Source organism: Triturus cristatus, chromosome 8 (assembly GCF_964204655.1).
Source record: "Triturus cristatus chromosome 8, aTriCri1.1, whole genome shotgun sequence".
NCBI classification, from domain to species: Eukaryota; Metazoa; Chordata; class Amphibia; order Caudata; family Salamandridae; genus Triturus; species Triturus cristatus.
In genome coordinates, this window is record NC_140591.1 from 474,982,425 (window position 1) to 475,010,392 (window position 27,968).

At 45.3% G+C, this 27,968-nt stretch overlaps 1 protein-coding gene across 10 annotated transcripts in view; it reads left to right on the forward strand.

Annotated features, from left to right (window-relative positions):
• The window catches only part of ELF1 (E74 like ETS transcription factor 1), a 509,285-nt gene that overhangs the window by 223,704 nt on the left and 257,613 nt on the right, over positions 1-27,968 (forward strand). Inside the window, exon 1 of one of the 10 annotated variants that reach the window (XM_085621960.1) lies at positions 13,343-13,527. The exons of 8 other annotated variants lie outside the window; for them this stretch is intronic. The gene's annotated coding sequence lies outside the window, so the exon portion shown is untranslated. Of the gene's footprint in view, positions 1-13,342; positions 13,528-27,968 lie in introns of those variants that run through there. One more of the 10 variants, XM_085621956.1, reaches the window with a different exon arrangement.

Genomic DNA, 27,968 nt, shown 5'->3' on the forward strand with positions numbered 1-27,968 from the left:
CGCAGCTCTTTTACTTCAAAGGGTAAGCATCGAAAGAAGGTCTTCTTTTGCAGGCTGATAATATTTTTTCACCGACTGGCTTTCCCTCTGATGTTCAATCTTCTATTGTGTTGGTTATGCTGCCTATTGACTGCACCAGTAATATAAATATAACCTTCTGGACTACTTAATGCTTCTTCTCCAACATGGTGAGGATGGTTCTGTATGCTCGACATCTGCGTGGGGTGTAGAGAGCACCTTGCTCCAGCACTTGGGTCACTACACTGATTGTGGTTTCAGAAGAAAATTGTGATCAAGTTCCTCGAATATTCCATCGGCACATTCCTCCAGTGGTCTGCTACAAAAATTGCTATGTGGCAGTTCAAAAAGTCCTCCCTGCTGGTGCCTTGATGCTGTACTCCCAAATATAAACTAATATTGGCAAAACCAATAGGTCTTGCCTTGGCAGCCTACATTTCTTTTTTTATTTGTAACAGTAATAAGAAAAGGAAAAATGCCACCATCTTTTTTTCATTTGTCATATTTATTTTTTATTTATTGTTTTGACATGTTCATCTCTTTAACAACGTCAACATACATCATAGCTACATCGATTCTGCAACATTCATTTGTCAATTGGGTTACATACATTAACTTCAGCGTTTACTGTACTGGGTAATATTATCGTCCTTTGCTTCAATCAGACAGCATCGTCTGGCTCTGAGGCGGCTTTTACCCTTAGATACTCTGACAACGGGCTCCATATGTCCTTAGGCCTTGAGGTTTCTGTAAGTTCTTCCACGTAGAGGACAATATTTTGTTTGCAATATACCATGTCCTTAATCCATTGTTGATGCTTGGGCACTGACTTTTTCCTCCAGTGCATGGTCACTTGCCTCTTGGCCATTAACATTGCTACTGCTGTGAATTTACATATGCTCCCCGTCATTTTTGGAATCGGGCCCAACAACCATACATGCGGGTTGCATTGCATTGTTTCGGCTTTCATGTCCTTTACACTTTGAACCACAGATTACCAGAAATCTCTTATCTGAATACATTCCTATGCTAAATGCATAAAATCTGCACCTTCCCTCCCAGACCTCTGGCATATATCATTTCTTTGATTCGGTACCTGTGTAGCCTAGCAGGTGTGTAGTACATTTGTTGTATATATTTAAAATGAATTATACGTAGATTACAGTTAGACGTAGGGACTCTGTCTGAACACAGGAGTACTCCGATTCCTCCAGAATTGGCGTGCGATGTGTGTCCGGCTCCCAGACATAGAGCACCATGTCATCCGCATACGGGGAAATATTAATTGGCCTCTGTCTGAATCGCAGCGCCGATGCCCCATGCTTCTGCCGTATAATACATGCAAGCGGTTCTATCATTATAGAGAACAGCAGCGGGGACAGAGGGAAGACCTGTCTGGCACACCTATATATAGAGAGCAGTTCTGACTTGTACCTAGCTTTACGTACTCTTGCCACTGTGAATGTGTATAACAGCCGTATCAATTTTCCAAGCTCCTCGGGAAGCCCCATTCGTTGAAGTATTCAGAACACGTAGCTTCATTCTATAGAGTCGAAAGCTTTGGCAGCGTCCAACATTACCGCAGCAGCCTTGAGATCCGGATTAAGCTGGTAATATAGTGCAAATATCGTGCGCAAGTTGTGCATGGTGTCTGGCAGTATCATTGTCGTCAGTAAAGGTTGAAGTCTGAGGGCTAGCTTTCGTGCTTGTATTTTAGCATCTATATTGATGAGGGATAAGGGCCGATAGGACTCGCACTTCATCGAGGGCTTGTCGAGCTTTAGCAAAGCTATTATTAAGCCTTCACGTTACGTAAACAGGAGTATTCCCTTTCCAAATGCTTCCCTATACATTTCTAAAATGTGTGGCACCAATAGATCCACAAATGCTTTATAAAATTTGCTTGTGAGTCCGTCTGGACCCGGAGCTTTCCTGTTTGGTAAAGAGCTTATGGCCTCACGTATCTCAGCTGCTTCAATAGGTTGACATAAATATTCAATCTGTCCATATGATAACCAGGGGAGCTCAATATCCGATAAGTAGTTGTCTAGCCCATCTATATCTACCTTCTCACAGGAAACATAGATTCCCTCATAGACTTGCTTAATTTGTGCTAGTATTCCAGTGGGGTCATAATGATCTTCCCCATCATCACCCGTGATCTTTATTTTGTGATGGTGACTTTTGTCTGCCATTATTTTAGTGACTAGATTGTGCCCAGGTCTCCCCCCTTCTTCATACGCTCTCACGTCATGCCTTTTAGCTAGATATTGTATTTCCCTTTTTGCCAGTTCATTATATCCGGTCATGTGCTCCCTTATATTTGCTAAGGTGACGGGCGTGGGCTGATTTTGTATTCCTGCTGTAAGTGTTTTAAGGCCTCTTCTGTGCATTGCAGTTGTCTGCGGATGGCTTTTAGTATTCTTGTGCTTATACAAATTTCCCCTATAGTGGCCTTAATGCTTCACAAAGTGTGGAGGCTTCGCTTACCGAGCCCATGTTTGTAGCAAAGTAATCTATAATAGCATCCTTGATAGCGGTCCTGTACACCGGATCGAGTAACGCGTCGGCCCTGAGTCTCCATGTAAATTGCCGAGGGGGTACATGTTGGAAGCTGTATACTGAGCTTGACGGGGTTGTGATCAGATAGTGTTCTTGCTAATCACCCAACGTCTGTCACCCATGCGCTGGCTCCTATAGTGGCCAGCCAGTAATCTGCGCGGGACCAGGACCCATGGGCCAATGATGCATGAGTGCCCTCTAAGCGGTCTGGATTGTGGATTCTCAAGACGTTCACCAAGCCCATCTCATCCATCCCTTCTCCGATAATTCGGGTCGACCTTTTGTTGTGTCAGCCGCGAGGGGCCGATTGTCTTTGTTTGTGTCCAGATGTTTGTTTAAATGCTCCCCCCTATATTATTTCTGATTTTGGGAGTGGGTGTAGGGCGTTCAGTATGTCTACATAAAAGTCTGGGTCATCTATGTTCGGCCCATACACATTTACTGTTGTGAGGAGTGTGCCATGCATGCGGCCTTGAAGTATAGCATAGCATAGCATTTCATGTGGGACCATGAACGGTGTGCCTTTTTTTATGAGCGTCAGTATCACTCTTTCGTATGTTGAATACGAGGATGCTAGCTGGGCCCCCGCCCAGTGGGTACCCACCCTCGCCTCTGTGCACATCGTAAGGTGTGTTTATTGAAGAAGTGCTATTTGAATATTAGGCCATTATCTGTCTTATTTTCTTGGGGCTGGTAAGGCCTCGTACATTCCATGTTACGAAGGAGATTTACCAGAGATTCTATCTGTAGCCATCTAGATGTGGGAACTTTTTGTGTCTGCATTCATGTTAACCAAATATCTTCCCCGTGCATACGCGATTGATAAGCTATGGCGACCTCAACAGTCAACATAATCTCCCTCCCGTTAAGCCCCCTCCCACTTCAGCATCCCAAACATGCTAAAGACAAATTCCCCTTAACACTACTGTCTAATTTATAAGGGTATAGTTCGGTCTCTCAGTAACAATATACTTATCAGTTCTATCTGTGTTCACACGCTTGGGGGGGGGGGGCGCAGGAGTTCAGTCTCCTTCCAGTCCTGGAGGTGGCCAGGCGAGCCAGTTCGCCAGTTTTCATTAGGTTTGGAGCTCGAGGTCATGGCCCAGCCCCCATTCATTTGTGCCTCGCCTTCCCTTGTCCCGGTGGAGTTTCTTAGCTTGGTTACACTTCTTATAGGCTAACTTACTGGTCTGTGTCTTCACCTTCTTGAGAGCGTTGGTTTCTTTTGCGTCTTGTGATGGATCTGAAAAAATCCTGTGCAGCTTTTGGGATTATGTATATTTTTGGCTTTTCCCCTTAGTCAATGCGCAGTTTGGTGGGGTATAACATTGCATATGGAATGTCTTCTTTCTGTAGTTGGTGTTTTATAGACTGATATTCTCTCCTCGCTGCTTGAACTGTTGCAGTGGAGCCTGGGTAGAACCTTGCACGATATTCTTGATAGCGGCGTTCCTTCTTCTCCCGCGCTCTGCGCAACACTGCGTTGCGATTGCGGTAGTTGAGCAGTTTAGCAATGATAGGACGCGGAGTGGCCCCCAGCTGGAGTTTTGCCATCAGCGATCTGTGTGCTCGCTCTACTACCGTTATACTGGACATGTTCTCCTGGCCAACTAGATCATTAATCATCTGTTCCATGTAGATTTCCATTCTTCCTGTATTCATTGGTTCTAGAAGACCTATTATGTGCAGATTATTGCACCGTGAGCATGTTTCTATATCTTCATTTTTTGCTTGTATTATGGTTAGGAGTTTCTCCATATCTGAGCACTTTCGGACCGTGGCTTGTATTTCACCCTTCGCCAACGAAATCCTTTGCTCTGCTTCTGTTAGCCTGGATGCTTGCTTGTCTAGTTTGGCGGATATATTTTTTTTAAACTTATTTTTATTGCCATTTTCATATTTCACACATTGTACATCACACAAAACTTTCAAATAGTCATGTCAGATTGTACATCCAGTAGTGGTACATAGCAACTGTATATACTGGTGATTCGTCAACGGAGAGCGTAAACAATGTACAGATATATCGTGATGTATATACCCTGCTGTCTCGGGTTCCAGATATGGCACAGGAACTGGGGTGTAACGCAGGCATAAACTAGGGGACGGGCATGGAAGAACTTATCCAGTTATGCTAGCGAGGGTATGAAACGTCGTATGGGTAAGGCACCTCTGTGACTCATGATTGCCTATCCCATTTGGTTCGACCTAAAATTGCGATAACATATCTGATACTGGGGCTTGTTATGAGCTCATGTGGTCGGGATTCCGAGAGATTAGTTAGGCAGGGTCTGTGACTGTGTGTGCAGGACTGACTATGTGGGCGGGCTGTCTGTTGGGTCTGCTCCCGGGGATAGCTGCTTGAACTGATATAATAGCATGGCCCATTCCATTGATATAGGGTGTTTGCGGATCCCTCTCACCTCCTCCTCCCGCAATGTCTCCTCCTCCGCAACCGCCCACTTGTGAGTAGCTCCCACCCAAGCCGCCAACGGTGGACCGGTGGGGGAACGCCAATGCATGGCGATGCTGCGTTTGGCTAAGAGCACCGCACGAAAGATGCCTATGGCGCTGGCCTCCCATGTGTTCATGCAGGTTAGCCCTGTGAGGGTACGCAAAGCAGTGTGAATGTGGTGCCAGAAAATTTTCATGACGGAGCAATTCCAAAACATATGCCGGAAATCTGCATTCCGCTCATGGCATCTGGGGCATAGGAACTGAGTGTCAGGGTAGAATCGTTGGAGGCGTGCAGGTGTTAAATAGGCCCTGTGCAGGATGTAATATTGAATGTTTTTAAAGCGTGCGTTTCTAGAGACCTTCTTAGGGTACTTCGGAGCTCTCTCCCACTCATGGAGCACCCGCCCGATTTCAGCCTCCCAGGTGGCTTGCAGGGTCTCCAGTGGCTTATTAGTTAGTTCCCGTATGGCTTTATAAAGCCATGTAGTTAGATGGCGCCCTGCTCCCATGTGTAGAATCGTTTGGATAACTGGATGTGTGGGTGGTTCCCCTTTGATTAGGTCCTGATACGGTCGGTAGCTATCTAGGAGTTGGCGGTGAAGCAGGAATTGTCTCGGGGGAAGATCGTACTTCTCCACAAGGCTGTGGAACGGTTGTAGTTGCCCGTCCTCGAAAAGGGACTCCACCTCCGTTAAGTCACACGATGTCCACGTGCGAAGCGCGCTATTTGTGTAGTAGTGTTCCTGTTTGGGCCATCCCACCAGAGTGAGTAGAGGGAAGTACAACGGAGTCCCCGGGGACATGCGGTGTATCCGTAGCATACACCTACGTGCCACTGACACCTATAGAGGATATGTGCGTTTTGGTTTAGTGCCAGGGAGGAGTAGGCGACGGATCTCTGGAACCGATATCCGTCCTGCGATGGCATGAGTTTCCACAGTATACCTGTCTGCCGTCCAGTGAGACAGCCATTGCAGCTGTGCTGCCAAGAAGTAGGCCTCGAATGAGGGGGCTCCCAAGCCGCCCTGTGTGGTGGGCAGCTGCAATTTTGTCAGGGCTATTCTGTGTCTAGCGGACCCCCAAATGAGCGCACTGAGGAGGGAGTCTAGGTCCCGAAAAAAGGCTCTGGGCGGGATTACCGGCAGATTGGTAAAGAAGTACAACAATCTTGGAACCATGATCATTTTGGCCAATGCCACTCTCCCAATTGGAGCCAGTGGAAGGCTCTTCCAAAATCCGACCGTGGCCCTAAGACTCGCCAATGCCCTGTTATGGTTACCCTCTAACATATCTGTGGAGGAGTGGTAGAGACGGATCCCAAGGCATCGGGGGGCCTCCGCGCTCCAGGGCACCCGCTGAGCACCCAGGTGAACCTCCCGCGGAGGCAGATCCGGATGCAGCAGATATATCGTGGACTTATCCCAATTCACCCGTAGTCCCGAGGCAGCGGTAAATTCCGTCAGAGTTTCCCAGAGGGGAGTCAGGTCGTCTGTGATGTCCCACACATAAATCAACAAGTCATCAGCGTATAAGGAAACACTATGCACTGTGCCTGCTATCGGGATGCCCCAGCTCTCCCCTTCCCGCCGAAGTCGTATGGCGAGAGGCTCCACCGCCAGAGCAAAAAGTAGAGGGGACAACGGGCAGCCCTGTCGCGTGCCCCTCTGAACCGCAAACTCCGTCGATATGTACCGGCATAGGCGCATCCGCGAAGTCAGCCCAGTGTACAGTAGGCGCGTATAAGCTAGGAGGGTGGGCCCAATGCCCGCTCGCTGCAGCACCGAAAACAAAAACTGCCATGTGAGGGAATCGAAGGCCTTCTCAAGATCTAGGATGAGACAGGCCGCTCGAGGGTATATCCCCTTTACCTGATCCTGGATGTGGAAAACTCGACGTATGTTCTGGGATGTGCGTCTGCCGGGTATAAATCCGCACTGATCCGGGTGGACCAGGGAGCGTATGATTTGGACGTATCTATCCGCCAGTGTCTTCCCGAGGAGTTTGTAATTGGCGGACAACAGCGATATAGGGCGATAGGAGGCCATTTGCTGCGGGTCCCTGTGGTTTCAGGAACGTCACAATTACGGATTCTCGCATGGATTTCGGTAGTTCTCCCTTCTTCCGTGCCGCCGCAAACACCTCTACCAAGCGAGGGACTAGGTGCACTGAGAATGTCGTGTAATATTCTAATGGGAACCCATCTAGTCCCGGAGCCTTATTTCGGGCTAGGGCATGCAGGGCCCGTGTCACATCTACCGAGGTTATTGCGGAGTCTAAAGCCTCCCTCTCTGTCCTTGTGATTGTTGGGATAGGTAGAGGATAGAGAAATCGATCCACTACAGTTTGTGGGGTAGAGGCGGGTCGCTATATGTCTCCGCATAGTAGTCGCGGAAAGCCCCAAGAATCCCCGCCTGGGAACGCACTAACACCCCTCCAGGGTCCAGTATCTCGGTAATGGGCTTGGCCTCCGTGTCCTGCCTGGCCAACCACGCCAGGAGAGTGCCTGTCTTGTCCCTCTCTTTATGCATCCGTGTAGCGTATGATCGGAAGTTGTACTTTCGCAAATCCGCGGAGGCAGCTTGATAGGCAGTTTTGGCTCCGACTATACGCCGCGTCTCCCCTTCGGATGTGACATCCCGTTTGGTGAGAGTCGCCAAGTGTTGCTCCGCAGTGGTGAGAGCCTGTTCTAGTATGCGCTTAACTCCCGTTATTTGCTTCAAGCACTCTCCCCGGGCCACCACTTTAAATGCATCCCATTCCATTAACTTGGATGATGCTGTGCCCGAATTGCGTGTGAAATAGTCTTGGATGCTACTCTCCTGATCGTGCCGAAAGACCTGGTCCGACAGACAGTCCCGCGGTAAGCGCCAGGTGGGGACCGGCGGGTGTGGGGGCCGCCAGTGTAACTGGAGAATGGGAGCATCGTGATCGGATATGATCCTGCCCAAGTAGTCCGTGTGGGTAATCTTGGGCAATATAGTCGCCGAGCATAAAAATCAGTCCAGACGGACGCGCAAATTGTGTGGGATGGAGTGGAAGGAATACAATCGGATCAGGGGGTGGTGCATTCGCCAAGCATCGGTGAGCGACCAGTGTGTAATCCAAGCCCGGAACCTGTCAATTTGCTTATGTGCCGGGGAGTGCGGTGGAGTCGGGTGTGAGCGGTCAAGGTTCAGGTCGAGCGTGCAGTTATAGTCTCCTCCCAGGACCCATGGTATGGAAGCAAATGGGGCAAGGACCCCTGTGAGATGGTCCCAAAACTTGTCTTGTCCTACATAAGTTTGGAGGATATATGATCAATGCGCTGATTCAAGGAGTCCATGTGACCATCAACAAAAATAAGGCACGGTTGCTTGGCATATAGTGTCAATTCAAATCCTGCAGCCCATATTGAGCCTCTTGAGAAGAGACTGTCTATTTGAATCTGTACACCTCCAAACGCCCAATCCAAGGAAAAGTTCATCCTCGAGCGGACCCGGGGGCGACGGGTCATGCACGTTATTTTTCCTGCTCACGGAGGCCTCTGAAGAAGATGGAAGATTCCATTAAATGGAGTGCGGCCTCAGACTGCTGGAGCAACTTGGGAGGTTATGATTCACGGCGTGCCTCAGGCCGTGGGGGCAACGCACCGCCCGGGGAAAAGCCACCGGGTCCACTCGAGGATGAACTTTTCCTTGGATTGGGCGTTTGGAGGCGTACAGATTCAAATAGACAGAGTCTTCTCCAGAGGCTCAATATGGGCTGCAGGATTTGTCCCGAAATAAACACGTGAGCATGTAACCCACTGGAGGGTGTAATTTGTGTTTAAATGGACTACGTTGCCCAGCATGCAATGTGAACAATTGGCACACCGGGGGCCAATTAAAGGTACTTTTACTTTAAAGAGCATGCGGGGGCGACGGGTCATGCACGTTATTTTTCCTGCTCACGGAGGCCTCTGAAGAAGATGGAAGATTCCATTGAAACGCGTCAGGCCAGGGACACAAGTACGGGAGGGGAAGCTGTCTGTTTTACAAGTTAATAAGTTAATAAAGATGTTTCTTACCTTCAATGGAGTGCGGCCTCAGACTGCTGGAGCAACTTTGGAGGATATATATATATATATATATATATATATATATATTTTTTTTTAAATGAGGCTTGCGAGACCGGTTAAGCCGTCTCTAGGTCAGACCTAAAAAAAATAAGAGCTATAAGTAGACCCTTTTCAGTGTAACAACATGCCTCCTCTGTCTGTGCCCTTGATAACCTCCAAACTTTTAGCACTAATCTCATCCAAGCTTACTGTACCAGCTATTGTGTGCCTTGAATGTTATCAAATGGCAGCATCAGGTGGCCACTTGAGGCATCAATTACTGTTTACAAAGAAATGATAACCAATCCAATATATTGGTTCAGTTTTGATTTTAGTTTTGGTATGGCGAAGAATTTATAGCCACTAGAGGTAAACTATTGAATTGGTGCAGGAGTCTAGAGGTGGGAGAGACACTGACATCTTGAGCCATATATTTGTTTCTGGCTCAGTTGTGGTTATCTTGGTCCCTCGAGCACAAAAGAGGCTGAGCCTTCATGTGGCTTCTGCCTGCCACCCATGCTCTAGCCTCATGCACCAAGACTTAAAGACAAAGTATTAACCTTTGAAATAAAAAAAGGAGAGATGGGAAGAGATGCCTCTCTAGTGGCTGAATTGCTCATTATGAAACCAGAAAACCTGGGATAAAACTCGGCTTCGCTGCTTAACCAAATTGTGTGATTGTGTCAATTATATTATTATCACATATGAGAGCAACTCGAAATATGTGAGTTCAAGATGTGCGCTATACAACCATCTCATGTTTAATTTAATAGATTATAAATATATTATAATGTTGCTTCAATCTAAGTCACATATAGGGTCCACGTGACAACTGACTCGTCCCTTAGTTCGCTAGTTGCATTGTCATGGGAGGGGGACACAAGTGTTTCTAGGATCAATAAAAATAATTGGGGCCCCCAAGAATGAAAACACCTTTTTTTCACAATTATTCTACAATTTTTTGCATTTATTCTATCAAATTGGCAGTGTTTAAATATGTATAAACATATTTAACATTGCACTTATCCCTTTTAAAAATGCAATAAAATACATGATTGCCAACATACTATTCTGGTTGCCAGGCCTTACTAAAGTGTAAAAGTATCATTTGGAGGCCCTTCCTTGGACACCTACTCTCAGCCAGTATATGAACAACAGAAGATGTTAGCACTGGCCCATTACACGGTGGGTTTCTGCGGTTCTGGTTTTTCCAGCAAAAACAAAGCATTATCCGCATGAAGAATCTCCTGGACATGGTCTGACGTCCCCCCACCACGGATCACATAAGCCTTCCCCGGATTGGGGGGGGGGGGGGAGTTGCAGCAACAGTTGGAAGACCACTACTCTCTACACCATTTCATGCAGTTTGCCGGGTGAATACCTTAAAGCACCGTTATACTGCACTTTTCACCTATGCCTTCTACTTTTATAGCACCATATACACCCCCCACCTTTCACCTGCACTGCATAGTTATTGCTCCTTACACCACTACATAACCACTTTCACCTTCCACCATAACCTACAATATTGCCCGATATCTACAACATTACCACACCATACACAACCCTCTACACCACCATGTAAACCTTTCCCTGGAACTCTGCGCATCTACATTTTACATCACCACAGGCTTATTACACCACCATGCACACCATCACATAGACCCATATAAATACAACCTATTCCAGTGCTTGCATCCCCATACATCACTTTTATTACATCTACATCACCACTAACAACTACACCGTTTACTCCACAACTTAAACCTTACATCCGATACCACCTCCCACATCAACACAACATACTCCCTTACAATATACCACCATCTACATCCATCACCGCCTTTTATGTTCTAAACACTATACTGCATACAACCTATACTCCACTTCACCCCTTTGTACAAAGTTCTCATGCCTTATCCTCCAGTTGTATCCCATTGGCCAGGAGGAGCAGAAAGCAGCGTTTCCTTCCCCGCTGCGCCCCCAATCCTTCTCCCAGTTTATATTGCCCGCTATAATATTCTGTGAGAAAAAAAGTTATTTAAAACCTTTGATTTAAAAATACTTCACTCACTAACGAAAGATGCCTAGAGTGTGCTTATAACGGGGTGTTTTTGTCGTTCATTTGGGTCTTGGGCGATTTTTTTTTTATTTTTTTAAACCTTTATTTATACCAACAAGGATAACAGCTATTCAGCCGACATCCCGGAGGTCCGGCAGCATGATAAGAACAACACGTGAAAGGGTCCATGTCAATAGAACAGGAGTAACTAAGTTTTAGTTTTTAAATTAAACAAAAAAAATGCAAAACAAAAGCAAGGCAGAGCATATAGTAAACATGCGCAAGTTCTCAGTTGGGGCGAGGTCCCACTCCCATCCGCAGGTCAGTGCAACACACTAAAGGAGTGGGGGGGAAAGCAGAGGTATGGACTCCAAGTTATAGTAGGTTTACATCTAAAGTTGGAAATAGCGCTAGGGGGAAAGCTGCACATCGGGCGTTTCAGTAGCCGGGGGCACACAAATATCACCCCTATAGTGGTTCCATCGCCCCCATATCTTATGCCATTTCTTAGGGCGGCCTCGGGCACTGTACACCGTTTTCTCTCGGAACATGCCCCAGTCCATATTTTCCATCCATGTTACCAAGGTGGGGGGTCTCTGGGATCCCCACAGCTGCGCAATATCTCGCTTCGCCACCATATTCCCCAGGGTCACCCATTGGGTCTGCGCGGCATCATAGTCGGTGGGACCCCAGACGTTCAGTAGGCAACGTCTTGCCTCCGGTAGCAGTGCGATACCCGTGACCTCTTCCATCACATCATGAATTTGTTTCCAGAACTTTGTGATCTCCCCGCATTCCCAAATAATGTGTAGAAAGGTGCCCAGCATCCCGCAGCCTCTCTTGCATAGGCCATCTTCAGAAAAACCCATGTGGATCAGGCGGGGCCCCATAACATAAACCCTGTGAAGTATCTTTAGCTGCACCAGCCTAAGTCTCGCCGGGATCGCAACCTCCTTCGGAGAGGAGATGGCATACTGCCAGTCCTCATCGTCCAACTCGAGACCATCCCTAGTCCATTGTTCGCGCACATCGAGGAGGAGATCTGTCCGAACGTTAACAAGCTTCTTGTAGATCAAGGAGATTGTACTCTCCGGCATATGGCCATCTAGAATCCTGTCCTCCAAAGGGGAGGACTCAGGCACGACCTCCCCCTCGGCAAAAACAGATAGCAGAGCATGACGCACCTGGGCATATCGAAAGTACTCAGTACCCCCTAATTCGTACTCCGTCTGCAGCGTCTCAAACAATTTCACCACACCCTTAGCCAGCAGATCCCCAACTCTAGAAATCCCAATTAGGTCCCACTTCTCGAACCCTTTCGTATACCACAATTTCCCCAATTTATCGAATTCGAAAAGCGGGGCTCTTGGGCTATTTAAGGTGCTAATTGTGTAAAATTTTCCAGCCGCATCTTAACTGTCAATGATAAACAGAGAATTGTAATGCTGGAGCGGTACAGGAATAATTAAAGAAATATGGAAATAGTTATTAGACAGTGCTGTTGTCACCATATGAAATTGGCGATGATGCACTTTATTATGGGCCTATCTGACCTTAATAAACATTGAAGTAGTAATCACAGCTATTTCCTTACTTACACAAGAAATATAATGTAAATTCGCTGTATGCAGGTTTAGAAGATACCTCTGCTCGAGCCTGAACGTTTTCATGTGTATGCGGGGGAAAGATTCGACGGGAAGTTTGTTGTGCCGAGATGTGAGGTGAAAGTAAACTAGATGCACGAACACTACCGTGCAACAGGCGAAGCGACATGAGTTGTTAGCGTTTTGCGTGAAGACACGTTACATCATTATTTGTTAAAGTGAACAAAAATGGTAACTTTTAGCGATGTCGCTTTTGCAGTAAAGTTACCTTACAACCAGCAACGTTGGCTTGACATCTCTGCAGCTGCTTGTGTTTAACGTCTGCCTTTTAAGACAGCCCCACTCTTTGCATTAGCATTTTAACTCTTTGGGTGGGGGCCTGCAGGGAAAGGAAGTCCCTAGCTACCCCTATGACGGCGTAGCGCGGATGCGTCGCAGAGCCCGGCGCAGAGAGGGTTAACTATGAAGTCAACAGGTAGCGACACATCCAGGTATGTGATATGTTTGGCTGTTCCGCAAGGTGCTGCGAGTGCTGGCTCCGTGTAACTCGACACCGGGTGGGACGGGCAGGCCAATAAAGACAAGTAGGCAGCAATGTAAGAGAACTGGAAATTCAGGTCGGGGCGAGAGCGCAGCCTGCCCGGCAAGGGCTGGGGCTCTTCAGACCGCTGACAGTGCGAGCAGCGAGCGCCGGGTGGGCCTGTCGGCGCTGGGTGAACGACTGACGGGTGTACGCCATCACGGTGCAGGTAAGATCCTTCTGAGGGTTGAAGGCCAGCGCGCGCCGGCGTCCCGTGCTCTCGCGAGGGGTCACCAGAGGGATTCGGCAGGTGTTATCATCTGAGGGGGGTGGTGGTTCGTGTGATGGGAGCTTGTTTTTGTGGCTCCACCCTTCAGCTGTGCAACTTTCAGCTCTTCTGGTGGTTAGGAGAATGGAGGCGGAGACCTAACCCGGGGGGACACACCAACAAGGACTCTTGCTAGAATCTATGCTACCTGTGCTGGGAGGCTGCGGCTGGCAGACTAAAGCACAGTGCAAAGTGCAAACCGATGACTGATCATAAAAGGCCTTTCTTTCTCCATGCAAGTGTCACTTTAACAGGGACAGACCGCGGCTTTATGACGCGAGCTCAGAGCAGGCAGGGCCTGAAAGGAGGCAGGGACCGGCTCCAGGCGCACCTGTCTCGTAAATACACCCAACATAATCGCTGAGCTCTGGGGGTTAGAGGGCAGAGACAAAGGAGCGTGCTAGCAACCGCGCAAACTGCCACCTGCTTCTGCAGAGTCTCGCCAAACGCTTTTCATTTTCAGATGGCAGCTATGTTTTTGCCCTGTACTTTGTGTAAACACACCTTAAATAGATACGTAAATGTTGTTTCGATTCCTTTCATTTTGTATTGCATAAGCAGCTGTGGAGCTCACCACAGCATCTTTCAGCTAACAGAAGAGCTCGCGTGCACTTTTTGCAAAAACTTGAAATACAAATGAATGTTGATTTTATGAATTGTAAATGCATCTATATAGAGCTTAATGTGCTGCCATTTTTTGTGTCTAATTAGCAGTTTTCCTTGAAATCCGTTTTTTTTTTAGCAATTAACGCACTGTTTTTTCCATTAATGGGGTCTTGAGGGAATGGCAGAAATACGAGATGCAGGTTTATTAACTTGACTTTTATTGGTAGTATAACAACTACAACAGACCCATGTTATGCTGGTTCTCTCTTAAATGTAAAATTACGTAGGACTTTTCCTTAGAAAGCTATTGTTTCACAATTATGCTAAAAGAAAACCGCACCCTTTTCCCTTACATGTTCAATTTTCCATTCTCATTACTAGTTCCAGGTATGTAGGAACTGCAGTTTCTATGGAAGCTGCGGGAATCCCGAATTCCCCATCGACCTAATTTATTTTCACAGTCTCCTCCTTTGGGACATTTGTCGCTTTCTATTGTCGATTGCCTTCGGGGAGCACTTTGAGTTAAAGTTACCTGATGGCACCATGTCATCAGTGACCTCCTTTTTCAGTGCAGTTTAGCGTTACAAGTCACTTCCAGATTAGAACATTAGTGCCTAATTTTCATTTGAGGTAAACTAGGACCACAACTCCCAGAATTCTCTGTGTTTAGTGAATGGCCATGAGTGGAAAACGGTGTGCCGGGTGACGTGGGCCATCTGGTAACCTTGCTGTAAGCCCTCAGCCGGTTAGCATGGGGATGAGAGAATAGGGAGTGGAAGGATGAAGGAATAAAACAACCAAGGTGCTTCTGGAGACCTCTTCTTTGACCTTTAGTTCCTCTCAGTTTTGCTCATGGCCCTCCCTTGCTCTTAGTCGAATTCATCTGTCCCTTCCATGTAAAAGAGTGGAGATGAGACTTCCCCAGGGACATCATCAGCCAGTAGCATGCAAAAATGGGCGACTGTGCTAGCCTCGCTTCTTGCTGGTCGTGTGCAAAGCGAGAACCCAAGCTGTGAGTCAGGTTTCTTTATATTGTAGAACATTGGGAAGCTGTGGTATTGGAGCAGTTAGTGTAATACAGGATTAGCTTTAAAGAAACAATTTTTAAATACAACATGCATGGTTTCATCATGTCCCCAGAAGCACAGAGTTAAATATATCAAATCTAGGCCTCTTTTAGTCCTGCCCTTCTTTAATTTTCCATCCCCATTAAAGTTAAATAACTAATTCAGAGTTTTTTGGCATACCAGGGCCTCCATAACTTGTCATCCAGCTACCAAGACACTCTTTAAGTATTTGTACATTGCACCCATAGCTGTGCAGGGTTATGTTTACTGTGCATTCCTCCTTGCAAAATCAGTTCAAGGTAGATCACTGCTTCTTTCTTGCAGGTGCAGACTGGAATAACCTGCCTAGTGCGCTCAGATTATGTAAAAAGCTAAGAACTAAAGGAGCTGCCTGTTTTGTTGATGGCTTCTTATCATTTGAGAATTTTCATAAACCCACAAGTACATCTTTGGTATTTCAAGGGTTTCCCAATTCAGGAGATCCATCTGTGTGCTGATTTCTTATGATAAGCATCAGTGCATCTACGCTATTGTTGGTTACAGTCTGTGTTGTCAACCTCATTAGCTTTTAGAACCCTTGCTACTTCTAAAGAGTTTGTATCGGTCAATACATTTTAGTATGCATTTTGTTTCATTATTGACAACAGCATTTGACTTCCAAAATGTCATCTCCAACAATATACAGGCACGGGACAGTTGGGGAGTAGCAGAATGAGGTGTGGGCGTATTGGCACTGCTGGTGTTGCCTCAGGTGTACCCTTTCTTCTCTGAGAAGTTCCATATGCCATTGCTTCCATTCATGCTGTCGCATCAGGTGTCAGAAGTTACCCAAAGTCGCTTCTCTGCTTCTCTTTGGGGCAGGAAATAATGACGATGGTGAGGTGACATTTATACTGTGCCACATAATCCGAAAAAGTGATCAGTGCAAAACAGAAGATCTCAAAAAAGGGATTTCTGTGGTAGTAAAGACAGACTATTGACACAGAGGCCTACTTTTTAAGGACTTCATAAAGGACATATGAGCCTCTAAATGATGAATGGCGTGAGGAAGAGAGTTCAAAATGGTGACTACCTGCAACAGAAAGCTCTGTCTTCAATATCTTGCTGCCTGAACTTTGATTTTTTTTAGTCTGACATTTTGAACATTTAGACTCATGCCTCTGTCTATGAAAGGGCGTATGGGCAATACACAGTGGCTTGAAAGAAGCCGCTTCTTTATGGATTACAAATGACACCTCTCTGGTCAGTGTGTTATGTTTTTTATTATCAATCTAGGCAAACTATGCACTGCTTCTTTTGCAGGTAAGGGTTCAGGGCTCTGAGATGCTTAGTTCCCTTAATCTAACCTGGAAGAGTTAAACGCATTGATCATTGTCCACTTAGAACCGCATTGATAATTGTCAATTTAGAGTGGGAAAGCCAAGAATGGAGAAACCTAATAAGTGATAGCGCGGACAGAAATAAGTGCTTACAAACCACTCTCCTTTGGGAATTAGGGAAACATCTTTGTGTTCTAAAAATCACAGGCTTTTTACTTTGGGAACTATCTCTTGTTGAAGTAGCACAAAGGTGTGTAGTCTGAATATTGTGGTTGTTGTTACTCTTAAACCCCAACATTTATTTCCTGACTTATATTTTAAATGATTATTACATTCAAAAGAAATGCACCTCATGGGCAATAACTGTTCCTTCCTAGCACGCTATGGCTATGACAGAGCTTGGCACTCAGGGTTTACCCGGAGTTCACGGTGTGTGGCAATCCTCATGCGACGCAACCTTCCATTTACACTTACAATGGCCACTAACGACCCCAGGGATGCTTCATATCCCTTAGAGAGTCCATGGGAGGAAACGCCCACAACCTGCTCTCCATATACTCCCCTCCATCATTACTCGCTTTGACCTTAAAACGCACCTCAGACCTTATCGCCTCATTACCCCCAGGGTTGACGGAAATTGGTGGAGACTTAAACGCAGTCATGCACCCAGGCCTCGACACCATGAGCTCGCCATAAGGCACTAGATCCACTCACGCACGACTCCTCACTAACTGGGCAAGCACCCTCGTTGTATGCGACGCCTGGAGAATCTGGAACCCCCAGACCAAACAATATATTCACACCTCTGCAGCGCACCACACGCATGCATGAATCAACCATATCTTTATGCCTGCACTAGACTGTCAGCAAATCAGACATATTACCATCCTTCCCAGAGGCATATCTGATCATTCATCCCATTCCTGAGGGTAGGAGACCCCCCTCTTCATCCGATAAGGAGGATGAACGCATGGTTACTACAGGACAAAGACCTCAAGAAAGCTGTAGGAGCAGAGCTTCAACAATACTTCTTACTAATCGTGATTCGGTCCCCTCTCCGGGTACCTTATGGGGGAAGCAGGCAAAGCCACTATTCGTAGCTTCGACAAGGGTCAACTCATACTCAAGCGCCTAGCCCAAGACACTCAAATCACTCTCCTAGAGACCAAAGCAACTCTCCTTAAAATCTGAACAGCTGGAAGGCGTATAAGAGGGGCAACTCGTGCACCTGCAGGATTAAATCAAGCAAGTCTCCATGGAGGCTGACAAGCCACTGTGGAGATCCTCTGTAGCCAGAGTGTATGGGTGGGGGACAAGAATGAGAAACTTCCACACCGCTTGGCCACATACCCAATGGCCAATCGTATCATCCCAGAGATCAAAGACCCGGAAGATACAGTTTATCGCGTACTTTCGGCGATAGCCCAGACCTTCGCTGCTTGTTACTCCAAACTCTACTCAAAGCAACGTCCCAAACTCTCTCTCTCTCTCTCTCTCTCAAACCTACTCACCTAAGAACATCTCCAACTCCCTTGCCTAAGCCAAGCTGAAGCAAAAGACCTTGATCTTCCTATTACCCAGGAAGAAATCAATGACGCCATATCCCGCTCCGCATCATGTAAAACACCAGGTCCCGATGGTCTCCCACAGGAGTACTTCGCTGCCTACCGAGAGATACTTGTCCCGCACCTGTTGAACATATCTGCTGAAGAGGCTGAGAACGGCTGATTTCTACCTGAAACAGACACCCCCACCATTGTGGTTATCCTCAAAACGCAACCTCCCTCATCAAATTGCACCGAATATCATCCAATCTCCCTCATAAATGCGGATGTTAAAATTATTCGCCTCGATCCTAGCCCACCGGCTGAAGCCGTATCTTTCCAAACTGATCCACCCCAACCAATGTGGATTCATGCCATCTCGTGGGACCAGACACTGCCTCAGACGCCTCCACTTAGCCTTAGCAAATCGCCAATCACTAACACCTTATTTAGCACTTCTTATTTATTTCGAATAGGCGTTTGATTCCGTAGACTGGCGGTATCTAGAAGATGTCCTGATCGAGATGGGCCAACACTTCAGTAACTTGATTAAAATGTTATACTCTCGGCCGCAAGCATGAGTGTTAGTCAACAGGGCACTCTCTAAATTATTTTCCGTTGAAAGGGGTACGAGGCAAGGCTGCCCCCTCTCACCATTCCTGTTCGCACTGGAGCCCTTGGCATGCCTTTTACAATCGTATTCAGGGTTGGAGATGGCCAAACTCTGAAGAAGACAAAATCGCTTTATACGCAGATGTCTTGCTTTTCTTGGTCGAACCGGCCCAGTCCAGCCCCCACTGCCTCTGGCCACTGCACCACTTTGGACAAATCTCTGGTCTGAAACTAAACCCCGGCAAATCCGTCCTGGTCCCTCTCCATTTATCGAGGGACTGCTTTGATTGGCAATCCACGATACCTATCGGAAGGCAGCCATTCAAGTATCTGGGAATCTGGGTGGCCTTGCTCCCTGATCTCGCCTGGTCCCTCAATGTCACAGCACTGGTGAAGAAACACTGAGATGACCTCAATAGGTGGCAGACGTTACCACTCCATCCCCTGGGAAGAATTGCCCTCTTTAAAATGATGATACTCCCCACGTTCCTGTACAATGGTCAAAATACTCCATTTCACTTTCTACTAACCCGGTTTAAAGAGCTTGACAGTCTGACCACTAAATTCCTTTGGGGTGGGCGGAGACCTCGCATGGCCCTGTCCCAATGCCGGATTCCATCCTTCGATGGAGGCATGGGCATCACCTATCTATACTATCTGGCAACCCGCTTACTGACGCTGCATGACTGGTTTAATGGTGGTTGATTGGACTCAGCATTCAGAGTAGAACTGAGCAACCTGGGCTTGCCCAAGATCCAGGCGATGATGTACAGGGGATCTATCCCCAGAACCTTACCAATTGTGACACAAGCGGTTCTCCTAGCCTGGCGCGCCTCCCTGCGCCATACCCAATGGATGAATACGTTGACCCAATATACGCCACTTTGGCAGGGAACTTGGCTTCGGGAGGTCAGTAGACTGGAGAGACGTATGGACGGGCGACCATATGTGCACTTTCCAGGACCTGCAAACCCGTTATTCCCTACACCCCTCACAATTCTATAGGTATCTACAGCTACGTCACGCCCTCCACATGCATGTACCAAATGGCACATCGCTCCCAGACTACAGTCTCCCTGAGGCACAAACTATGACGGGTAACTTGGGAAAGGGGGGTGTCTCTCGTATTCATTGCTCCCTAACCAATAACACTCCAAACACAGTAGAGCGGTTAAGAAACCAGTGGGAGCAATGGAAAGACCTCTTGAAGAGGAAGATTGAAGAGACGCATTTATGGCAACCAGAACAGTCGCCACCTCAGCCAGGCTCCGTCTGGTCTAACTATACTATTTACACGCTGCCTACCTAACACCCAAGCACCTCTTTAGCGCAAGTATGAAACCAACTGCATCATGCGTGCGCTGTGATCACGACCAGGCAGACTTCTTCCACATGGTATGGGCCTGCCCTGTCATTGCATAATATTGGGACTTCATAGAAAAGGAGCTGACGGAGGTCCTTGGCTGGGAAGTCTCACACAATCCCCTAAATATATTCCTGGGAATTACGTATAGATTAGATAGCTCCTGAGCTGGCAAACAATTCCTTACTACTGCCATAATGGTGGCCAAGCGAGACATTGCTGCTAGTTGGATAAATCTGATATCTCCTGGCATAGCGAAATGGTGCAGAAGTGTAGACTTGTGTGCAACACAAGAGAAGCCGATGTTCGAGGCCAGGGGGTGTCCGGCTAAATACCGTATGGTTTGGGGCAAATGGCTGGGAAAGTTAGAATAAATATATCTAATTCCAGAAACTATGTGCATTGTTTGGGACTCTGTGGGATCGTGTATTGCAAACTCATCCCCCGTATATGTAGGGTAGAGATGTCTCATAACTGCTGTAATATACTGCACTCAATTATTGTTGGTACTTTTTCATTTAAAAAAACAAAAATTGATAATCAAAAAAAAGTTTAATTCTGCTGTTCAGTCAGCTAGATTTTGAAAAACATCTCTTTAAGAAATCTTGTTGCTTATGTCTTGTAAAAACAAAGTTTTCAAAAGATGGAAACGTTAAAGTGGCTTAATCCCAAGTGCAAATCACCAGCCTTTGCTCGCTCAAGTATGTCTTACCAGGACTTTCACTTTTGCAGGGCACAGTATTTGCTTGCAGCTGAAACTGCATTAGCTCGTGCCCTTCCAAGAAGGGATTTAACTTTGCACAGACGAAATTTCAGTGAAAGCTTCTTTACTTGGAGTATTAAATGTTCACACCTTTCTTATTCAGTTGAAGAAACAGTGCTGTAGGTTATTTGAGAAGGAATACGTCATAGAGTACAGCTGTAATCTGGACCACTGTTGTTTAACAAAAGCAGAATATCTTATGTATAGTTATTTACTTACTTATGTTGTAAAGGGCTTATTTACCCATGATCCCCTTATTTAGGAAGTCAAATTACAACTTAGTCACAAGAGACCATCTACAATGCTGTTGAATGTTCAGTGATTCTTCAGGCTGTGACATCATAGGACATATCTGAACGTAATAAGCATGTTTTCAAACCTTTTGTGGAGTTCTTCAAGGCTTAGTCCTTTTGTCTTTTTATAACATTATGCAAGTGCATTATGAAGTTGCTAGCATGAGGCTACCTCTGTTATTGACCTGTGGTTGATCTTGTATCAAGAAGTAAGATAAAGCAGCTGTGGTTGGAGCGAGTCATTGCCTTTGCATGATCTTCTGAAAGAGTCCATACTTGAACTGCCTCAACTCTCTCGGTAGATTATTTAAAGAGTTTAGTGCTTTAGCTTAGAAGACCTTTCTCCTCTAGCAGGCTGTCTAATGCATTTCCGAATCTCGACTTTGTGGCTGATAGATGCACGTAGCAGTTATGTTGGCCTGAGCTCTTTTTTATTCCTTTTTTAGGTCTCGCCTGACCCAGCGCATGTGCTGTTCTGGCGAGACTTATTGTGTGGGCTCAAAAAAGTGTTACCACTGTAGCATAGAGCTACAGTGCAAGTATGCGCGCGCGCCTCACTTGCACGGCCGCTTTGATGTTTGATCGCGATTGCGATCACTTTCGCGGCCGCACGGCCGCTTTGATGTTCTCTGTGAGCCAGTTTTTTTTTTCCTCTTGTTTATTACTTCTATGTAGTAATGGTGGCACCCGTGCACCGCCATTACTACAGAGCAGTAATAAACAGAAACAAGCATTGACATAGCCAATAGGTCTCGCTTTTGGGACCTTATAAGTATTTAGTTATGCAACTGTTGCATGGCTAAACACTTATAAGGTCCCAAAAGCGAGACCTATTGGCTATGCCAATGCTTGTTCAGTTTGTGTGATTGTGTCATTTATCATTCTTGGCCTCAACTTGTGTGCAGTTGAGCTTGATTTAGGAAATACTGACACTATTGTGATTGTCGTGTAATCAGCTTGGTATGAGCTTGAGAACAATTAGTCTTTGCTGATGCACTTTAAACACTAATAACTGGCACTTATTTCCCTGGGAAAGCTTAGATGAAGAAGGCAAAAATAGCCCAGTTTTGCTCTCGGGCAGGAGTGGCCTGGTGGGGTCTAAGATGGGTACAGTTCAGTGAGCTTAGCTAGTCTCAGGGTCTGTTTTAAAAGAGGAGTCATTAAAGTTCCTCAAAGTTTCTATTGTTGGTTTCTATAGAATAGAGCCATTTGCAAGGGCAGGTATTGTGTAAAGAGATCTGTAATAGACAATTATTTGTTTAGATATTTTGTGAGTTGTTACTTTTCAGATCCCTTTAGATTTGTCTAGACTAGCTAACAGGTTTTTAAGCTTCGAAGCATGTATTTAGATTTATTTTGGTTTTTAGTGATTGGTTAGTGTGACGGTCACACTAGAGAAGATCAGGAGAGTAAGGATTGGAAATCATTGGTCACCCCAACGGTTCTACACTATTCTGCACTATAATTGAAATGTTTGTCCACTTTGCCTTCCATAACTTTCGCCAACAATCTTTGAGTACATTTCAATCCCAAATGACAAATATAGGTGCTCTTTTGCTGCACACTATCTAACATCTCATTGAAGGCACACACCACCAAGGACTTGGAATTTTCAAATACCAAAGCTGAAGGTTTGATCTGTGTAGCAAAGTGTGAAAGTCTTATGTCAAATGGCAGGCATGGCTGAACTTCACCCTGCCTTGTTAATATTTAAAATGGCATAACTAGTGAACTTCAGATGCACCCGAGGATAGTCCTTTTAAGTATGAAATCGTGCAGCTAATTTAATCAATGTGAGACGCTGAGGCAAACAGAAATGAAGAAGTAGGGCAGGTAACTCTAGTCAACAAAAGATGCGTGTAATGGAGATGGAAGATGCTGTAATGACAAATTCAAAGACATACATTTTAACAAGGAGATGTAGCCACCATTGACTCTTGACTGTCTTGACACCAAGGAAGGGTGGTTAAGGTGATCATAAGCAGCAGATGCAGTCGGTGAAATTGGTATAGCCACCATCCGCGTCATCACCGCCAGGCAGGTACCAGGGATGTTTCATTGGGTCAATTTTGGTAGAGATCCCGATTTTAGAATTCTAAAAGCTATGGGAAGATATTTTGAGTTTTGATGCTTTGGCGAACATCGTACTCTTTTTGATTTATTCTGATTTGTGCATGAATACAATGAAAAAGTTCCAACTCAAGAAATTAGCAGACAAGGGAGCTAATTCCAAAGCAACTGTCACAATTAGAGTCCAAACATCACTTTGGCGTCTAAAGAACATCCTGTTTTCTGTGAATCCAAACCAAGACCACAATGGGTGTGTCGAACAAGAAGCTCCTTATATTTGGTTAATTGCAGTTTTATATTCGCTTTATTGATAGATTAATTTTACAAGTGCCACACCCACCCACCCACCCACTGATAATTAGAGAGCCTTTCATGAAAAAACCCACTAGAGAACAGGAGGCATAATGTTATACACAGAGCAGCAGAGAATAAAAAAAGAAGAAGCTATGTACACATAATGCCTATATCAAAATGAACATGTCGGATTAGATTTATACATGTGGCACCCGGGATTCAGATGCAGAAGTTAGTATAAGAACAGAAATAAAATAAGCATATATATATATATTTTTTAGTTTTACCAAACAAAATGCAACTACATATATAACGATGCGTTGAAGGCAGGGCACAGATCACATTTATACCAAAAATAGGATGTGTACACTGTCCAAGCATTAAACAGACTTTGAGTAAATTGCTGAAAGAAACCAAGAGCGAAATGACGATTATTCATGGTTTGAAGATTGGGCGCAGACGTAGATAAGAATTTGGTACATTTGCTGGCCGTTTCCCGGTTTTGCTGGACCTCAACTGTGAAAATCTACAATTATTGTTTTTAAAAGCATAGTTCTTGGGCACTCTATTAGACTCTCGGATTATTACATAATGCCGATTCTAACGAGATATGCGATATAAAACAGGAATTCTTTAAAGAAGCCAAGGAGTAAAAGACAGGTAGTTCTCTTTACGCACTCCTGCGCCAGTCACCATCAGTAACCACTCTGTGACGTTACTTTGTTTGGTACGTTTGCGAACTGGGGCTGTGAAATGTCTTGTGGCATGATTCACTGAACGACCCCTTTAAAGTGTATGGTTTAAAATGGTATATAACCTGTGGTTTGCAATTGTAACTGACTAACTGCAGAAAACCGACAACAAATAAATGGATTTGACTTAATAGCCAGAGTACCCTAAGTATCAGTTCTTGATGAATTTGTGAGCAGTGTAACACCGTTTAAGAGATTTAACCATTTCAGCAGTTTTCTCTTTATTTATTACTCGAATTTGCTCCCGCTTACGTAGCTTAAGTGTATTTTTAGCCCATAATGAGATGCCCCCCCCCCCCCCCCCGCCGGATCAGGAGATCTCTCTCGCAAAATTTCCTTGCAGGTGAGGACAGCTGAGCTATACATTGTGGTATGTTACGCTTTTCTCCTCGAAAGCAGCGTTGTCGTGTTTATCTAATAAAATGAATCAAAGAAACATTTACAGCAAGCCTCCCTTGGTTTTGTCATGGTGTGGACTCCTAGAGCATCAGAACGGGCCCACAGTGCTCTGTATGGCACCGGGGCAGCCAGGCGCTGCCTTGAAAGACAGCACAAGTACATGCCTCAAGCACAGTGTTGGCTCGTTTCCAACATTCACGAACTGGACGACTTCACACAGTTATTGCCTGTTGCAAGATGCGCTGTAACAGCCCTTGGATCTCTTAAGTATGAAGAAAAGCAGCAGCCACCGACTGGAAAAATAAATTGAATATTTCTGATAAGATTGTAAGTAAACCTGCACCCACTGTAATTTATTTTTCCTACTGGCGAACTTTCACAACAACCCCTTCTCTCATTTCATGGCTTCCACTATTTCGGAGCTATTTTCACTTCTGTTTCAGACTATGCCCCGCACTACTGGTTTCTCTTCACTTGATAGACTTCACCCTGATTTTCTGCCTTTATACAAATACTCACCCAACTTACAGTGCAATTACTACCGTACACTAAAACAACTATGTTGTAAACAGTATGATATTGCTAAAATAGAGTGAGTTCACAGGGTAGGGACATGACAGAGAGTGCATTTGCAGTGTAGTAAAGAAAAAGGAATATGTTTAGGGGATTCCAATTGGTTTTGTGTAAAACATTCAAATACTAGATACTTAGTCCTTACGGATTGTTGGTGAAGGCACAACTCCACCCCTCCATCCTCTCTTCCACAGCTTTGAGTCAGCATTTTTCAGATGAAGAAGCCTGTCTCTCCCGAGGAGCTCCCAAGACTTTGCCTGACATATAGCTCGTCTCTCTCTAGAGTCCTACTGCTGACAAAAATAACGGACTGAAATGTTGCCCTGATTGATCATCGGTGGTTGAATTTACTTTAAAGTACTCCTTCCTTCACTTTGTTGGTTGTTGCAGTAAACACCTGTAGTGTCATAGATATGTCTAGAAGTGGGTCTTGAGTTCACTGTGCCCTAAGAGTCCAGGTGCAACATACTGTTGAGGCCCACGTAGGCCGAAACCAGGCTAGGGTTGCTTGAGTTAATGTGTGGAGAGGAGTTTGTCTGGCCCTTTGGTTTGTACTGTTCTTATGGGAACAAGACGAAGACTAATTTGCTTTGGGCTGGTCTTTAGAGTGGCACAGTGGGTGAAAGTTGATCGACTGTATTGTTGTCTTCCATAATCAACAGCGACTGTCAGTTCGAAATGAGCTGATTATGTAGTAAAAGAACCAAGACTGGTTTGCATATGACTGGTTTCAGTCTAAAATAGCACTATGATTAAAAAGCAATTGATTTGAATGTTTATTCAATCATTCTTTCCATCACGTTGTTTATTGTGCATATTACATCAACCTATCTGTCCAAATATGGTCGACAATTTGAATAACTTGAAATTAAATTAAACGGATTTCTTTCACTGAAAAGATTTAATTTCCAGAAACATTTGAGAGCCCTTATTGATGTTCAGTCTTCTTGGACGTAGATTTGATAATGACATAATCTCCTTAGGCTGGCACCCTCATCATTCACAAGTACCTCCTTTTTTGATGTTCTTTGATCCTTTCAACAAATCCCACCACTTTGATTTCACTATCGTGATTTTCTTTGAAATGCTGAGTCATTCTTCTAAAGGCCTCTGCCTGCTTACTCCAACTTTTTTTCATTATGAATGTTGAGACTTTAATTAAGATGGGAAATGCTGCATACTCCTGACTGTCCACAGGGAGTTCTCATTTTCCACTCCTTACTTATGGTAACTGCTGAAAATTTAGCCACCAGCCTCCTTCCCACCAGTGCATTATTTACAGTTCTAAGCTCCATCTTCATCCATAAATGTATACAAACCCTGATTCACTTAATCAGCATCTATAATTTGTGGATGTTAATGAAATATTTTGCGCTGTGAAATTGCACTTAGAAGCACAGATAGTAGCAGTACCGTTTCATGTTATTTGTATTGATTGAACACAAGTGTTCCAATCTTCTTGGCACTGTGGAAGCACATGACATGCTAAGATCATTGCCAAAATCTTTAGTGGTTGGAAGACGGACAGGAATAGGCATTCAAGTGCCAAGTTTTAGTAGCTTTCTGAAGCTAGGGTGATTGTTTTTAGCTAGCTGGGAAGGCCACACTCTCCGTTGCCATGGTTAAACAAGTGTTGGTGATCACAATAGGTGTCATCTATGAGACCCATTGGCTATACCAGTGTGGTGTACACCATGAGCAAAAGGAGGAGAAATGGTTAGATGACATAGGCGCCGACAGGTGTCATTTTGTATGCATGCGCATGAGTAATAACGCATTTGTCATTGCACAAGCACACGTTCGTGACCATTCTAGTGTGCTTCCAGGATGACACGAGTGCCTTTCACCATTGGTAAATTATTAAAAAACCAATGTAAAAGCCCTTTTAAAATATAAAATGACTGCAGGGTGGGCGCGTGAAGCAATGGTGAGTGAGTGGACTTGGGAAGGGAAAAGCAGCACACGAGGGAAAGCAACACTGAGGATGGGAAAAAAAGAGCATAAGTGAGAGAGAGCAATAAGGAGCACGGGGGAGAGAAGCACACAGACATTGGGAGGGAAGCATTTGGATGAGAGAGAACAACACTGAGCTCGGGGTAAAAGCACAGAAGGGTGATCACTGGAAAACACATGCACTCCCTGGGAGTGTGTAAGCAAAAACTGAGCAATGGAAGGACACCAGTAAAGAGGCTGTGCTCCATGGCAGGTACAAACATATGATGGAGAAGGCAAACCGTCGAATAAGAAGCAAGCAAATAAGAGCGACAGTAAAGCTAAGTTCTTGCTAAGATGACAATAGGTCTTTTTTTAAACCAGACCGCTATGTTGTCTGGTAGGCTTAACCTTAAAAGAGCCTTGTGTGAAGTAGAAATGAAACCTTTCTTATTTTTTTACCAATCTGTAAGACACACCCGGTCCCCGTTAAAAGGAGAGTTGATGGGAAGACAAACTTGTCAGATTGTGTAATGCAGAGCCTGCCTATTGACAAGCACTCTTAATTATTGTAGGTTTTAATCTTCAACAGCTTACATACATATTAAGGCACACTTTTGAACTGCCGTTTACCCCATGAATAAGATGAACATATCGAAACGCGTCGGGGGGCATTCCTATTTGATGTCCTGGATTGAAATAAAAATGTGCTTGCAGTAGGGTGCGTCTCGTTTCCTCTCTGTGGGTATTGGAGA